This window comes from Chiroxiphia lanceolata, chromosome 2 (assembly GCF_009829145.1).
Source record: "Chiroxiphia lanceolata isolate bChiLan1 chromosome 2, bChiLan1.pri, whole genome shotgun sequence".
Lineage (NCBI taxonomy): Eukaryota > Metazoa > Chordata > Aves > Passeriformes > Pipridae > Chiroxiphia > Chiroxiphia lanceolata.
Window position 1 is genome coordinate 71,122,358 of NC_045638.1, and position 16,609 is coordinate 71,138,966.

General features: G+C 44.7%; 1 long non-coding RNA gene across 5 annotated transcripts in view; it reads right to left on the reverse strand.

Moving 5' to 3' along the window:
- The window catches only part of LOC116782122, a 76,861-nt gene that overhangs the window by 27,685 nt on the left and 32,567 nt on the right, over nt 1-16,609 (reverse strand). For all 5 annotated transcript variants that reach the window (XR_004355140.1, XR_004355142.1, XR_004355141.1 and 2 more), the window contains exon 4: nt 6,624-6,716. This is a non-coding gene — a long non-coding RNA (uncharacterized LOC116782122). The remainder of the gene's footprint in view (nt 1-6,623; nt 6,717-16,609) is intronic.

Sequence of the window (16,609 nt, forward strand, 5' to 3'; positions counted from 1 at the left end):
ACAGTGCTTCTCAGAGGCCTAGCCCATGGAGGAACCAAGCTGCTCACCAACTCCTTGCTCAGAACACGTTGACCTATTCTGTAACCAGCAACCACAGCACAGATGGAAGGAATAACCTCTCACCTCAGCCTCACCTGGGTGCTGAGCAGGAGGCAGGAGCTGGGAAACAGGATCTATAAATCCTGAGATTTACCTGCTCGCACAGTCCTAGCAGGTGTCCCAGTGATGGGTGGTTCCCACCTGAGCTCATAGATGAGGAGGAGGAGAAAAGGAGGAAGAACGTTTCAGACGAAGTGGAATTAGGCAAGACAAAAGAGTGGTTACTAGCAAAAGAAAATGAATTATATAAATAAAGATATGAACAGTTTTCATGTTTAAACAAGAAATGTGAAAGGTGTGAAATGAAGCAGAATTAAGAGATAGCATTCTGCAGAGTGAATGAGAGAGATTTACAGCTCAACATCAGTTCCTGTGTAGCTCAGGTCAAACACTGCTTTGCATTTGAAAGTCAGCTACATTGAGTGCTCTAAAGGATCCCCTTGGCTGTCCACGGTCTACAGTCAAAAGTAATGCAGAGCAGACCTCTTCAGGGCCTGATATGGCTCTCTCTCGCACTGTACCTGAATGCCTCACAAATATTAATTTCATACATCTCAGGGGTACAGGAGCACCATTTTTCCTTGGAGAATGAGGGGCAAAAGGCAGAAGGATGGGAGCAGCTTACCGAAGGGAGTCACTGGCAAGGCAGAAACCTGGATAAATATGGCCTAAGTCCCAAGCTACCATCTGAACTTCCAGACACACCCTCTTCTCCTCCAAAACGTAAGAAAAGAAGAAACAAATCCAAAAGTATACAACAGTGGTTTAAGTCATTTTAGAGTCTTGGCTGCAACCTCCCATGCAGCAATCACCATGCAATCCTGGCTGCTTTCACCGCTACCATCTTACCTTTCCCTGTCAGGTTTTCTGTTGCATTCTGCCTGAGGCAGAAGCCATTTAAGCTTCCCCATTACTCTACATGTGGCATGCAGTATCATGGGGTATCTCACAGTTTTTGATGCTGAGTTTTCGACTCAGAGTCGAGTTTTTAACTCAGGTTATTTCATATCACTTGTATCTGCCTTCTGACGGTTTTCAACCCCTAAAAGCAGCTGACAGAAGGAATATGAGTGCACAAGAGCCATCCATGCACATGGCTCAGGTTTTACTATCTCTGCTTACTCTGAGATTTTTGGTATCAAGACAATTATTGGGGTTGCAGGCGATAGCTCTTGAGGGCAACAAGTATCTGGATAGTGAGCCTGATCTTAGATCAGCGAGCCTGAAAGATCTGTACGCAGCAGAAGCTGCTTTATAGGAATGAGGTCCTGCAAATTCGTTTATGCAAACTGATGTCCGAAGTGCTGCTGGAAGCATTTATGTGATAGATACGTGACTATGTGTTCCTGTTCCTAACTATTCCTATGTGTATCCTCTCTCCCTGCCCTTCAAGGCTTTGCTCTGAATATAGTGATGCATAATATTCCTGAGGAGTCTTGAGAGAGAATGCAGAGGGTCAAGTTTGCTTCAAAGCAGATCTTCAAACATCTGTTTGTACTTACGGTACGAATATTCAGCACAGTACAGCACATAGCTGCCTGTAGCTTCAAGGCAAACACAAATGCTAAGAGGTATTAAACACTCATAAACAAGATAGCCTGGAGCAGCTTATCAGTTAGGTGGTAATGGGTGGGGAAAGGCTCACTATATATTTAAAGCCCAGTTGTTTTCCCACTGAATTTTGCCATGTCAGTAACAGGCCAGGGAGAGGAAAACTCTTGTGTGTTTTAGCCTGGAAATATTGCTCAGGTCAGTCAGTTCTAACTTGCTTCTGCTGTGGCTCCTGCTCGCTGTTCCACTAGGGTGTAAGGGCAGCCTCAGGCCAGCCACTCTCTGACTCATGAGAGGAAAGAGACAAGGGCCAATGCCAGCTCCATTTTTGACAGCTGGGCCATCACTATGGCAGGTTACTCCCATGGCAGAATGGAGATTACCCAAAAGGATAAGAGGTAATATCCCTGGCAGCAGAGACCTTGCTAGCCGGTCATACAGGAGCATCTGGGGGAGACTGCCCTCAGATTATTGTTTGGTTGGAAAACAAATGAGCAGATGAAGACATTATCACCCTCTGTTGCTTGATACCACTCTACCACCAAAGGCTAGAGTGCAGCTGAGGCACAAGGACACTTTTACTATTATCTGAGAGAGCGGTATCATGATTAATCTGATAGAAATTATTGGTGCTTTAGTCCCTTCCACACCTTCTAGGTGAATAATTTGGCTGGCTTGAATTGTCTATATCATCTCCTATTATGATCAGATGATTGCCAGTTCAGGTGCAAAGAGGGGACAGAAACACGGGGTAGAAGCTGTAAGGACCTGAGGCACAGAAGCAGTGCTGTTTTTGGTGGGCATAAACCACTATAGACTACATCTGAATATCTCTAGTTCACAGTCTTCTGTCTAGTCTAATCCCATGTCCTTGGAGATTTCAACTCAGATGCCATTTGGAGCAGCTCTGCCCTGGACGTATGTCGTCATGTTGTCTTCTGCCAATTCTGCTGCAGGGACCGTAATCTTTGCCAGCAGAGCAGTAAAAACAGCTGGGTGGGTCAGTCACCTCACCATCATTTGCCAGACCTTATTTGTCAGAGGCCTAAATCACAACACAAACACTAGAAATCAGCCCCAAATGGATATGGCTAGACCACAAGACCTGAAAATTCTCTGAAAATGTGCAGTCTAGCTCAATAAATAGTGCCTTCTCCGGGACAGATAATTTGGGTTCTCCAAGCAAAACAGTGTCAAAAAGAAAAACAAATCACACCAATATTTTTGGCAATATGGAAACATCCCTGAATATTACAAGGTACTTAGTACACAGGCAGAAGCTTCCAATGTAGATCCACATTCACTTCTGTATTTCTGGAGGTGAAGAGGGGTTTTCAGTCATGTTGAGCTAATGCAACTGAGCCAACAGGAATTAAAGCTATGCCCTTTACTGCCTGTTGAGACATGGTGAAAGAAAGCAGCTACCTTAAATCAAAGGGTCGAGATTCAGGGAGGTACTCCAGCTAGAAATCAGAAGGCAGTTTACAGACACTTTGATAACTTGAGCTTTTATCATTCCACAGGCTCCCAAGATCAGTTGGTGAGGGCTGAGTAAGTTTCCTCATATGGTATTTGAAGGCAAAGACAATCTACATTTGCTTCCCACAGGCAAGCTCAGGCAGCTACCGTGTTATAAAAAGAGGAGATTAAATGCAAGTTTTGCAGCACTACTATCTGCAAAGATACAATCGGTTCTATCATTAGGAGCTTAAGAGTTAGGATTTTAAATCTGGTGTAGGCACCTTTGAAGCACCAGTTTTGTCAAGAATATCCCATGCTTTGTCCTATCTTGAAAACTGAATTGTTTAGTTATTAGAAGAGATTAATGTAATCTCTGTGTCTATGAAATTGGCTTTTGAAACTGCTTGCTTACTGTACTATCTCCAATGCAGTGAATGAAATCTCTGCTGGTATTCACGTTGCTATGAATTACGGGTCATACCTTGTTTGAGCCCAGCATGTGCTGGCATCGCCAATGGGACAAAGTGCTTGGCAGGCTGCAGAAGGAGGCTCATTAGCTGGCAGGGAGATGGAAGCTGCTGTTCTCCAGAGGCCACCAGCAACATACCATGTTGCTTTGGACCCTTAAGTGAAAGCAGGCCTAGTAAGAGGTGTACTGAGATGGCTGGGGCAGAGGGTACACAGCAGGAGAGGAGCTTGGGGGAGCTGGGTGGGTTTAGTCCATAGGCAGGGGGATGGAGGGTGATCTAACAGGAGCCTATTGCAAATCATGCCTCCCTCAATGGGGGACTGACAGAGCCTAATCCCTCCTGCAAGCAACAAACGGACAAATGAGGGACAACAAGTCCAGGCTGGAGCTTGGGAGAGAAGAATGGACATTAGGGAAAACATCTCCCAAGAGGGAGACTCTCCATTTTCCATGTTTGGAGGCTTTGAAGACTTTGCTAGACAATGCCAAAGCTGATCTGATGTAGTGTGATAGTCCTGTGCTAAGCAGGAGCCTGGCGGACCTTGGGCCTTCAGAGGACCCTTCCAACCAACATTTCTGTGTTTCTGTGCTTTTCCTAGTGAAGCAAATGAACACTGTTCAGCTCCATGAATATGTGTCTTTTTATGCTAGCTAATGAGCTGGTCCTGCAGTCTTCCTTCTGAGAAACTAACAGTAAAGGTTAAGAAATCCTAGCCCCTCTCCTCCATGTTGCCTCCTCCTCCCTCAGCCAGCAGCAGCATGCTGTGCTCTCCTCCAGCCCACACTCTGCCACAGAAACATGACTTGTGGTCCTGCATACGTGGGCTTGCCATGAGTGTTGACAGTCCAGCTGCTTCACTCAGATTTAAATGATAGAAGAAAGGATATCCCAGGGCAGGAGGCAATTGCTGCTGGTATTTCTGCTTCTTGTCAACTAACCCAGACCATGCTTCCTTGCAGCAGGTTCTGTTCCCTTGACGATCCTGGCGATAGTCCTTTATTTCTGCTTCCACACAGACACTTCAGCAGGCTCCTTTTCTGCTAAACAGAGGAATCATGAAGCGTTCTCTGGCCACCTGAAGCAATTTCTCTCTCTGGCCAGATATTGGCAACTTCACGCCCCAAACTCTGTAATGCTTGCTAGTTCTTTTCATCCTCTGGGTGTCCCCTCTTTTGGGAAAAAGGGACCTATTTGCTGAGTTTTTACTTACTCATCATGGCAGCACTGGCAAGACAAGCTTCTAACAAGGCATCCCTCTGCAGTGCTGCAGCCCTACAGTGCTGCCCTGGGTAGCAGGTAAAATTAAAAACATAGGTTTTTAAATGGTATTCTTTCCTTTTTGCAGCAGCTGAAAATCTAACTTGTTTTCTGTCTTTCCCAGAAGTAACCTTGACTGCAGTGGCTTGAGAAGTGCCCTTGCAGTAGCAAGGTTCTTATTAATGACTGATTGCTGCAGCGCAATGTATGATTTGGTGCTCTGATACAGGGAGAATGGCAGAAGAGAAAGAAGTCAAATGAGGGGGTGCCTGTAGTTGTTATGCTTCTCCCGATGCACATGGCAGAGACTGCAGAAATGGCTATATGACTAACAGAAGTACTTGCGCAATATGGGGAGCCTCACACCCCAAAACACCACAGGCACAGACAGTGTCACCACCAACACTGCTGCCCAACACTAATGGAAGGGAAAAAGAACCAACATCTGTATCCTCTGCTCTCAGACAGAAAAATATTCTTTTGTATTTTGATTTCTTTTGGACTTTGTAAACAGTTTTAGAGACTGTTTATATACAACTTGTTTTGTCCAGTTGGATACTTGTTCTGTCTGTTCTCTCCAGCTGTAAGCACCTCCTCACTAATTGCTGTTTCTTTGGCCAAAAGCTTTACTTTTGCCTTCTGAATTCCATAATGAATTGACAGCACAATAATGCCCTCAATGTCTCCCATGGCTCTGAGATGCCCTCAAGGCCAGACCCAAACCTCAAAGTGAAGACATGGCACTAAAGTGCTGCCTGACTCAGGGCTTCTCTCCACCCAAGAGCACGCCGGCAGCCAAGTGCCTGTGCTAGCCTTTTCACCCCAAACTATATTCAGTCCACAATGACTTGTTCCCAGCAGCTCCGTTTGTTCTCCTCAGCTGGCAGACAGCGGCCCCACAACCTTTGCTCACTGTCCCAGGTACCCTGACAGGGCCAGTCATTTTAGGGAGCTCTGCAGCAGCAGTATTGTGGTAGCTATGATGATCCTAATTACAACTGAATCGAGACAAAATGGAAAGCAAAGATGGCATCATGGAAAAATGCACACAGAGCAGCTACAGTTCCCTCAGAGCTGCACTAGCACCAAACACTGCACCTTGCTGGAATGTGCTGCAATTAGAAAGCCCGCCCACATGAAACACATTTTCATCTGTCAGGGATACTGTCAAAAGGCCTGGCGGGAGCTGCTACACATACTGGATTGTATGCATGCTTTGGAGCTCGAGGAGTACCAGCAAGTGCTGGGAATTAACAACATTTTATACACACACACAGCTTTACATGGTCTTACCGGTATCTGAACGTTTGCTACTGCTTACAAGACAACTAAGTTCTGACCTACCTACGGAAAGGATCTTGGGTATTTTTTTTTAAAGGCACATGGATAGGTCAGAATGGAATCATAGAATCATTTATGTTGGGAAAGAGTTATAAGATCTTCAAGACCAACCATTAATACATCACTGCCAAGTCCACCGCTAAACCATGTCCCTCAGTGCCACATCTACGCATCATTTACATACTTCCAGGGATGGTGACTCAACCACTTCCCTGGTCAGCCTGTTACAATGCTTGACAACCCTTTCAGTGAAAAAATATTTCCTAATACCCAATGCAAAGATTACTTTCCCACTTTGAGACAGGTGTTCAGTGCTCTGTCTGTCACCAGGAGCAATGCTGTCATGTAAACCAACCCACAATCAAAAATGCCAAAATTTTGTGGTGACACCAGGCTCAGAGCCAGGTATTGATCTGCAATTGGAATTATAAGGGAGAACAGTACCTGTGCTCCCGACCCCTTAAACAACCATCCTGAAGCCCTGAAGTCTCTCCTGATTGCTCTTGGACTTCTTGGTGCAACTTCATTGCCGCCAACCTGAAAAAACAATAATGGATAATAATCTGAGGGCTGTATGATGCTACTTAGGAAAAAGCCCAAGTGACTGCTATACTTTACATTTGGTTCTACCTTCTCGTGGTGCCATGACCCCTCCTATATCCATCCAATTTTTTCTTACAGTGAACTGCTTTGGAGCATGTGTGTCTTGTTCCTCACTAACTCCAATGTAGCATGATTCTGCTTATGAGCACTGGCTCTTAGGGACCACAACAGTGACATTAACAAAGTTTGCAGAATCTCTATGATAAAATGCCTGGTTATACTATTAATAAAAGCCATCCACATATCTATAGAATTATTAGTTAATGCTGCTCTGCCTTTGGCTAGTGAAGCATAACTAGGTTATAAAGACAGATTTGTATTGATAAGGCTTCTAGACTGAAGAATTAAATTATATTTACCATCAGCAATGTGTTGTTAAAAGCATGAACTGAAAACTCACTAGTCACCAACCTTTAATATTGCCTGAGCACCAGAAAACCTGAAAAAGAAAAGTTCTTGACTCTGGCCCAGGAGGGCTGCCACTTAGATATTTTTGAAATTTAATTGAGCAAACGTCATCATTCCTAACACAAACCATCTTGCAGTGAGCATGCTTTTGAGCGCTCAAAGCAAAGCAGAAAGGAACACTAGAACCCTTAAGAGTTAGAAATTATTCCCATATTAGGTACTATTTCCACAGTGAGCTGCATTCCCAGTTTATCCATTTTCATTATGCCAATTTATTGCATTTATGTGCTAGGGATGTGTGTTTAGATTAAAATCTCATTTTTGTAGGTGCTACATGAACAAGTCATAAGACAGACCCTGCTCCTGCAGACTCCAACATAGTGCCATGGTGACCTGGAAGCAGAGGATAAAGGACATGGCCAATAAGGAGAATCTGCAAATTGATGTGTCCAGCAAAAAAGCACATTCTTCAGAGCAGGCAAAACCTTGCTTTTAGGAGAAAAATTGTACGACACGAAAATGCACGTGGGCTATGCAGACATCTCATTTATATTTAAGGGTAGCTGTACTGCTCTGTCTCATAAAATGAGACAGATTAAAAGCCTGAGAAATTTCAGTCCCCTCCATCTAGGGAACAAGTGTATCAGGTGACCATGTTCCTCCACAGCGACATGCCAATCCAAAATTTAAATGGATTTGGGAAGGAGAGGACAGTTCAGGCTCTGTACCCATTGCAGCTTGCCCTGTCTGTTCCCACTGCCAGCAATAGCAGCATCTTCACCACTGCAATCTTCCTGTTCTCAGAAAAAGGGGCTAAAAGAACTAACACTTGTACACCTCAGATGTGACAATAAGTCCCCCCACTGTCTGCAGTGTTTTATAACAGCAACTTTTATTTTCTGAAGAGATTTTGGTATGGAGGAGCCTGACTGTGATAGTAAATGTGTGGACACGTCAAGTAAATGTTTGAAAACAGGGCTCAACCATAGAAAGTCATGAAGGACTTCAAGATGTACCTACACTGTGCCAAGTGAAGGTGCTGCATGGCCCAAGGTGCCCCCGGGATTAGGATCAGCACAGCCACATTGGTCAAAGCCTGGCTGAACAAGCTTTGCTTTTTTGCTGCCATGTAACCCAGTGCTAATGCAGATATCCTTGCATCCTACCCTCACTAGCACCTCTGCCTGGCACTGCACAGCAGTAAGTGGTGGTACCAGCTGGAAACAGCTGCTGCGGGGGTGCAGTGGGGACACATCTGCAAGCGCTTACACATCATCTCTGTGTGGGACCTTAGTCTCTCCTTAATTCTCAGAGATGGCCTGAGGATCTGTTTTATAGGAGCTGGTAGGACCCAGTGGCACAGATGGGACATCCAAAATAGCTTTAAATACAGTGAGGGGAAGGAAGGCAGCTGAGAGCAAATAGTGGTGAGACCAGACACTGGAATCTGAAGGTATAGGCAACAGATTATTAATGAAGAGACTTGATTAAGTTTCTTGGTAATGTGGCAGTGAGAAACCTTGTTATTACTGCTTCAAAAAGAGTGCATATATAACATGATATTGTGAAATCTTAAAATCTTTGTACACAAATACAGTTAGAAGAAGAAAAAAGGAAAACTTAGCCATATTTCTGAATATACTCTCTTCTTCTGAAAATAATGTTGACACAGCTAGAACAGGCCTGCTATATTCAACTCTCATGTACGTCTTTATTCCTATGGCTTAATAATCATAAGGAAATATGAGGGGAAGGTAAACAGTCTTCATTCCACATCTCTGAGGATAATAGTAAGAAGGAAGAGATTTCAAACGTTGTTAATGACTTATAGAGCTGCACATTGCTTAAAACATTGACTACAAGCCAAGAAATACCCCTCAAGGCTGCAATCAAAACCAGTTTTTGGCTCTGCGCTGTGAACAGAAACTTTATTTGATCAACAGTTATTGCAAGACTTGCTGTTGAGAGTCTGGAAGCTCCTCTCTAATGTGGCACCCCTCACTGCAGCCGAAGCCTCCTGCGTGGCAAAACTCTGGGCTCATGAAATGCAGCTCTGGCTCACAGCTTCAGGTTAATCATGATGACCACTGAGGAGAGCTTTGATGCTTCCCCCTTGGCTACCATAGAAGTCTGTGTAACTTTTCATGGGGAAATAAGAGAGATCTGAGACTGGTAAGAAAACGTCTTTGTTTTTGTGACCGGGTGTTGAGTTGGGAGAATGAAATCAGCTGAACTGGATTTTGTGAAGAGGTTCAGCTTTCTGCTTTCAGCAGCTGTACAAGTACAGGGGCAATCCCTGGCCTATAAGCCTTGCCAGGCTAAGAAGAAAACAGCTGTGTATGAGGCCTCCCAGCCAGAAAATCACCCACCTGCCAGAGAATACTGGCAGAGAGAAAAGGAAGGAACTGAAAATTATTTTTAAGAGAGTTTCTCAGAAAAATGACAGACTTTCTCTAAACATTTTAAATTTTTTTTCAAATGTGAAAAGTAGACATTTAAGTTGAAATTTGGAAAACTGAAGGTCTATTATTCCTATATCAGAAATGTGTTTTCTTCAAAAAAGAGTTTCGAGAAGTGCTTAAGAGAAGTTGTTAAAAGCAGAAAGTAATTTTCAACAAGAAACAGAAAGCTATACTGATTCGAGAAACCCAAATGATACTGACTACTCCTGAATACCACACACCAAACCCTATCCAACTAATTGCTTAGGGACATATGGATATTTGGCATCTCCATGCTGGCGGTTTGGTGATCTGGCAAAAGAGAACCTTACCCAGCCATGGGAATAAAATTAAAAAAAAAAATAATAACAGGTTCCTGTTCAGCAAAAAGAAACCAATGGGGCACAGAGAATTCTATGTATGTCAGAGGCACAAGAGCTCTGATGCAAACCAATCATGAGTTGCCTGAGATCCTTGGGAGAGAGTAAGGAATTTCAGACTAATGTGCCATAGGAGAGAGCCCTAGAGCCCAGACAAGCAACTGGGTGCTCACAGAGGTCATGAGCAAAAGGGCCAGAATACAGAAAAACTAAACAATCTGGAAATAGATATATTTTGGGTGTGTGATGTATGCTGACTCCAAAACTGGAACAGGTTGCCCAGAAAAGTGGATGTCCCATCACTGGAAATGTTAGAAGTCAGGTTGGATGATCCAGTGACAGATGTCCCTGCCCACAGCAGAGTGGGGGGACTAGATGATCTTTGAAGGTCTCTTCCAACCCGAATAAAATTATCATTCTATAATTTCCTATTTCAGCACTAAAGTAAGAAGCCTAAAATTTGTTGGTTCTGACAGTCTGAAATACCATTAAAAGCAATGTGCCTTTTCCAAGTACCATCTATGGTGTGGTTTTTTTCAAACAGAAAAACATTAACCTCACCTCTCTCCTTCCCAACTTCTCCCCCCCCTTCCCCAAAATGGGGCAACACAAGGAGCTTGCGATGAGTTTTAGAGTCTGTGACTTTCTTATTCCAATCCAGATAGTATGAAAAGAGGGCACAATAAACTGTTATGTTCAAAGATTTACCTTTCTAACAAGAGGGAAGATAGAGTGGCAAAGTACAGAAGAAGGGAAACACTGGGAAAGAGGAAAAGCATGTGTGCAGTGTTGCCTCCAGGCTTTATGTTTGACAGAAACAAAACAAACCATGTACAGGAAAGTAGAATGCTTATTTCCAGTGAGAAATACACAGATTAATATCCCAGCTAAAGCTGGGTGGAGAGTACAACAACTCTATGTATCCCTGTCATATGGCCAAGGTGAGCATTTGCTTTCTGCCGAGTGCCCTTGGATGGGCAGAGAGACTTTTTCTGTATGTCGGAGATTATGTGACTGTTACATCCGATCCCTACTTCAAAAACCACGTAGTGTTTCCATAGCATGGTAATGGTTGCAGGTACAGGTATCAACAGCAAGTGAGGTCTAGAGAAAGGGTGGAGGGGACACCCCAGGCTGCTGGGAGCAGTTAAAGCCCATAAGAAAGGTTGGTACTTACTACTGTGAACAAAAAGCTCATTTTTAATTAAAAGCAAATCCCAAGAAGAGTGTGTTGCATCAGTTGGCAGCACACACAGATTTGGGGCACACTGGGGAGTTCTTCAATGTTGACCCCTGTATCTTTTATCTCCTGCCTCAATAAGCCATAGAGGTGTTCAGATGCAATTCTGTCAATGTGCTCTAGGATCACCCTGCTTGAGCAGGGAGGTTGGACCAAATGATCCACTGTAGTCCCTTCCAACCTGATCCATTCTGTGATTCTGTGGTACTTGGGAATTACTACAGAGGTAGACACAGCACCTAAAACCCCCAGTGTTTCCTTGACAGGGTGCTGAGGGCCAACAGTGCGGCACTGTTCCCATTCATGACTCTTTGTAACCATGGACCTGTGGCTGGACTCCAGGTTTGTAAATACTTCACCTGAGATCAGGTGCTGGCCTGGTCCCCAGCCAACTGTAGTGGCAGAGGATTGTGAAGGTATCTCAAAAGCTTGTCCCTTCTCTTGTAGTAAAGGCAGTCACTGAAGTAGAGGCTGCCCCATTATTCACAGGAACTACTGAGACCTGAGAAGCAGCTGGGATTTGGCCCAACACAGTGCACGCTGGTCACAGAGAGACACCATGAGTAGAGCCATGGTTATTTCTACTGCCTCAGGAAAAGAGTGTCTCCATGCTAAGACATGCTTTCCTTACACAGGCTCTGCACGGCCCCCTTCAATTCCCAGAGCTCCTGCCTGCCAAGGAGGGAAGGGGACCAATGACAACACAGTGGCTCCCCAGCATGGGTAACATTTGGTCATTCAGGAGAGTTGGGAAAAAAAACCAGGCCTGAAGCAAACAGCCCCATCCCATCCAGCCATGCAACATGACTCAACAGATCCACACAGGCAGGGCTGTGCAGGCTGTGAGCGGAAACCAAACACTGAGCACGCGGTGGGCTGGCAAGCTGGGCTTTTCTCCTTTTATTTTTTTCTTTTTTCTTTTCTTTAATTTTTTTTTTTGGTGGAATCTTATCCTTTTCTTTTATTTAAGCAACACTTCCAAGAGGAAGAAAGGCTGGATCAAACTCCTGCCTCATCACAGGAGCTTCTCACAAAGATCTGCAGTGCAGCTAGGAGGAATTTTGCCTGTTTTCCTAAAAATGTATACAGCTGGTGCCTTTGCAAAAGGACAGAGAGGAGGAGCCTCACATGCAGGGAGAAGGCTGAGATAGGGAGTATACTCTCCGGCAGGGAGAATCTCCTCAGCTTGTGTAAGTTGCCAGGGTAAAGAGTTGTTCTGGCAAGTTGCACAGGCTTCTACAGCAGCTTTGAATTTGATCCTATAAAAAAACAAGTATCAACAACTTAATCACATGCCCGGGTCACATGGAAGCAAGGGCAACACTCAGTAGCAAATGTTGATTTTTTTTTTTTTTGAGTTTGTTTGTTTTGTTAACATAAAGTGGGAGTGAGGAGTGAAATTTGGGTGGGGCTTTCTACTATTCACCGAGAGGAAATGAAAATGCTTTGCAACAGCTCCTGCCTTGTTTGGGTCTCCCTCAAGAGCACAGGGCTCTCCAGGCTCTGCCAGGCTCGTAATAACTCACTTTTTCCAGGATTCACAGCCCCCAGGTTGTTCTGCAGCTCAGAGGAGCTTTGATAGTGTTCTCACTAGGTCTCATCAACTGATCTGAGCTGGAGTGGGCTGAGGGCAGGAGCTTTGGCTCAGTGCCTAGCACAGCCATGAGCGGCTGGCAGCAGTGCTTGGCAGGGCTGTCTTTGGAAAAAGATGACGGTATCCAGAGTGGGCGATGTCAATCTCACGGCCTGCAGAGGGACACGGGGATGAAGGCTGTGCAGGGCATCTGTGCTGCCGGGAACCTGAGTCATGCCGGTGCACAGCGCCTGTGTAGCAGTGCAGCCCTCGTAACCTCACCGCAGCCGGGAGCACAGGCTTGCCGAGGCATCACGCAGCTGACAGCGCTCCCATCAACACCTGCCTCTTCCCAGCAGCGGTATGGAAGAAATCCTGGCTGGCAGGCGCGTGCTGCAAAGCAGGCCTCCCTGGAGACAGGGGTCGCACCAGCAGCACTGCCTCAAACCCAGATTGCTCACTGCCTGGTCACATTTTACTGGTCACAGTGGGTTATGTTTTTCCAAAGACACATGTCAAAATCATCTTGTCTGAAACCGTCTCAAAGTGAAACAGTTCGTTTTAACTCACAGAAACCTCTGACTTTCATACTGTTCTGTCTCTACCTCTCTTTGTTTTCTGGGGTTGCAGAGACCCCAAAGACTCAAATCAACCAACAAAACACTTTTTTGCCCCCTTTTTTACAATTTTCAAATGAAAATCCTATCTTTTCTTTCTTTTCTTTACCTATTTCTGTCATTCAATACTTGTGGTCTATTTTCTTTACCTACTTCTGTCATTCAATACTTGTGGTCTATTTTCAACAATCCTGTTCACGTTAGACATAGATTATTGCAATGGGCCAAAATAACAGAAGGTCAGCAAATGGTCTACCTGCCCAATTCATCACAGGGAGTGCAGCAAAACAGCCCTCCCAGACAGAAAGCAATCAAAGCTTGTCTTACACCATGAGGTCTTCATGTAGATGCAGCTATTTTGGCAAAGCTAAGCTTTACTGATGAATCTCATGTGCACACATGTAAAACAGCACAACTGTGCATACCTGAAGCTGGAAGAGCTGCTTAGAGCCAGGCTCCTGCCTCCTCACATTGCAACCCACAGTGCTCAGCCAGCAACCAGCTGTGGGACATGCTTGGCTCAGCTCTTTCCTTTTAACTCTTCTGGTACAATTAAAGCAGCACAGACTGAAATGTGGCTGCAGTGATGCTGCTATAAAAATACAGGAAGGGAAACTAAATTTAACAGGGTATGACCCTTCATACTGCATAACTGTTCACACTGACAGTTGTACCAGCATCAATCTCCTTATGAAAATAAAAATTATCTCCCTAGCTGAAAGTCCTGCACAGGCACAGGCACTATGGGAAGACCCCTGTGCTACTCAGTAGGAACAGTTTGTGTCTTGCAAAGTATCCTTCTAGTTTAGAGGAGCCAGAAATATAAAAGAGAATATTTGCTTTTCCTTTAAAAATAGCTTGTTCTAAGGAGTGTCTTTTTCAACCATGAGAGGATACAAGATGGAAGGGATACAAGATCTAATAACCCACCTGGAAATACTCTGTATGGAAAAGCAGTTCAGTCAGTTTGGGGATTATGCCAAAGAATTATCAGACAGGCCTTGCTTGATATGATTTGGGTTTGTGGCAGCTTTTACAGCCCAGCAGGATTTCCCAAAGCTGAGGTGTTTTTAAGCTGCCGGGGTATGTGCCTGGCCCTTATTGCCGTCCTGGCTGTTGGCCAAAGTGATTTCTGGTTGTGAGGGAGTGAACAAGTGAGCGTCGTTAAGACTTGGAAGGAGCTCAGTTCTTGCTTGCTGAGAACTCTGGAGACATAGAATGGGACAAAACAAGTACAGAAATGTATCACAGTGTGGGAGCTGATAAGAAGATGGTATACTCCTGTAAATTTCAGCTATTTAGGACATGGCCCACAGGCTGTGGGACAAGTTGTATGCAGAAGGGGGTAAACCTGGATGCAGGAGAACAAGAGGTTTTCTCTAAGATCTGTGTGTATCTCCCACTCGGAGGCAATCATACATCAGCAGATTTGTATTCTGATCATGGAGAGGTGAACCCCAGTGGCTTCTCCACAGCTGTGATTCTGCCCCTCATCTTTCATGGTCACGAGTGACCATATGGCCTCAGGAAGAGCAGCACAGTGTTAAAAAACGTGAGAGTTTACAGAAGTCTACAGCAGACCCTCTTCTGCACTCTTTTCAAGAGGAGGGAAAAACAGTTCAACAAAAAGGTAAGGATGGGACACCCCCCTGCCTCCAACCTCAGTATTTTTTCAAGGTACAAAAGGACTTCTAAAGAAACTATCCCACCTCCTGCAGAACAGGACAATTGAACTCTGACATCCATGGGGAATTTCCAAATGAAAATTTATGGATTTTTTTAGGAATCTTATTTTGGGGTGTGGGGAAAGAAAGGAGGAAAGAAGGAAAGTAAGTTCCATGGAAAGCTGCCATTCTTCATTGAATCAAAAATAGAACTTCTTGGAAGTTTACCAATCAGGCATTTTTATGTGGAAAACATTAACTCTGCAGATTGGGCACTGTCCAAGTTAAAATACACACCAGTTTTGGACAGGAATAGAGTTAGGGGTCTAGATGTGTTCCCTCTCAAATATGTGTCAAACAGTCCCTTTCCTAGCAGGACGTGAGACGCTCAAAAAACCTGTTACTTTTCTGGAGCACGTTATAAGTCTGGCTTTAGGTGTCAAACTGTGCATCCACAGGGTTTCTGGGAGGTCTTAGGGAGTCCTGGAACGTAGCTTGCCTTTTACAGTCAGTGGAGATCCAGATGGTACACTTACTGGAGTCCTTGAGCCTTTTTTCTTTTTGTCTGAGTTTGACACCTGCGCTTGGAGAGATGACCTATGCCTGGCACCACGCTTGCAGTGAGGGGACTGGAGGAAAGGGATGTCAAAGTGTGGTTTTTCAGGAATGATAACAGGACTGTTTTGTTCAGTCCAAGTGTCTTTTTCTGAAGAATAAATCCATCTGTAGCACAAGTCAAGGCACAGAAGGAGCAGGAAACAAGCTGGGAAACTGGACATCCCCTGGGCTATGATGGAATTTGGCATTTTCTAGAATTTAAGGATTGCTACATTGATATCTACTAGGGATGGTGTTTCACACTTGATATTGATGCTTGCCATGAGTCTTTGGGCAGTGGATGAGAACTGGAAATCGGAACAGTTTTTAGCTTGGGAGGCTTCCTCCTCCCACTAAAAAGTCCCAGAGTTAACCTTGCTCAACATGTGATCTCATGCATGGTAAGGAGAATTTTGAGTTTTTTTCTAGCCCTCTTCAAACTCTTCCTCTTTCTTCAATGCTTGTCATAACAGTATTGGATCATCCACCTTTTCCATCTGTTTCTCTGCATACACCTGCCCATGCAATTCCTCTGTGCTTCACCTTGTGCTGAATGCAATGCTGTTCTTGGTGAGTCAAATCCAACGAGGCATCGAGGTGACCTGACTTTCACCTAAGGAAGGCATGGTGCTGACACCCCTCTGGTTCTGCACCATGAGAAAATCCTTTATAGGATAGGTTTGTGTTCCCTTGCTCCACCTGTCCTCAGTCTCACATTATTGCCCTTGGAGCCACACACTGCATGCACCCCCAGCGAGTAGGGCTTTGCCACCTGGGGCTGCGCTGAGAATACCTGATTGTTTCACTGTAATTTGGATGGAGAAGGCTGTGTTCGTATTCTCGCCTGGGGCACAGCACAGCTCTTGAGCAGGACTAGTATTTCTGGTTTCTTCACAATACCAACTTT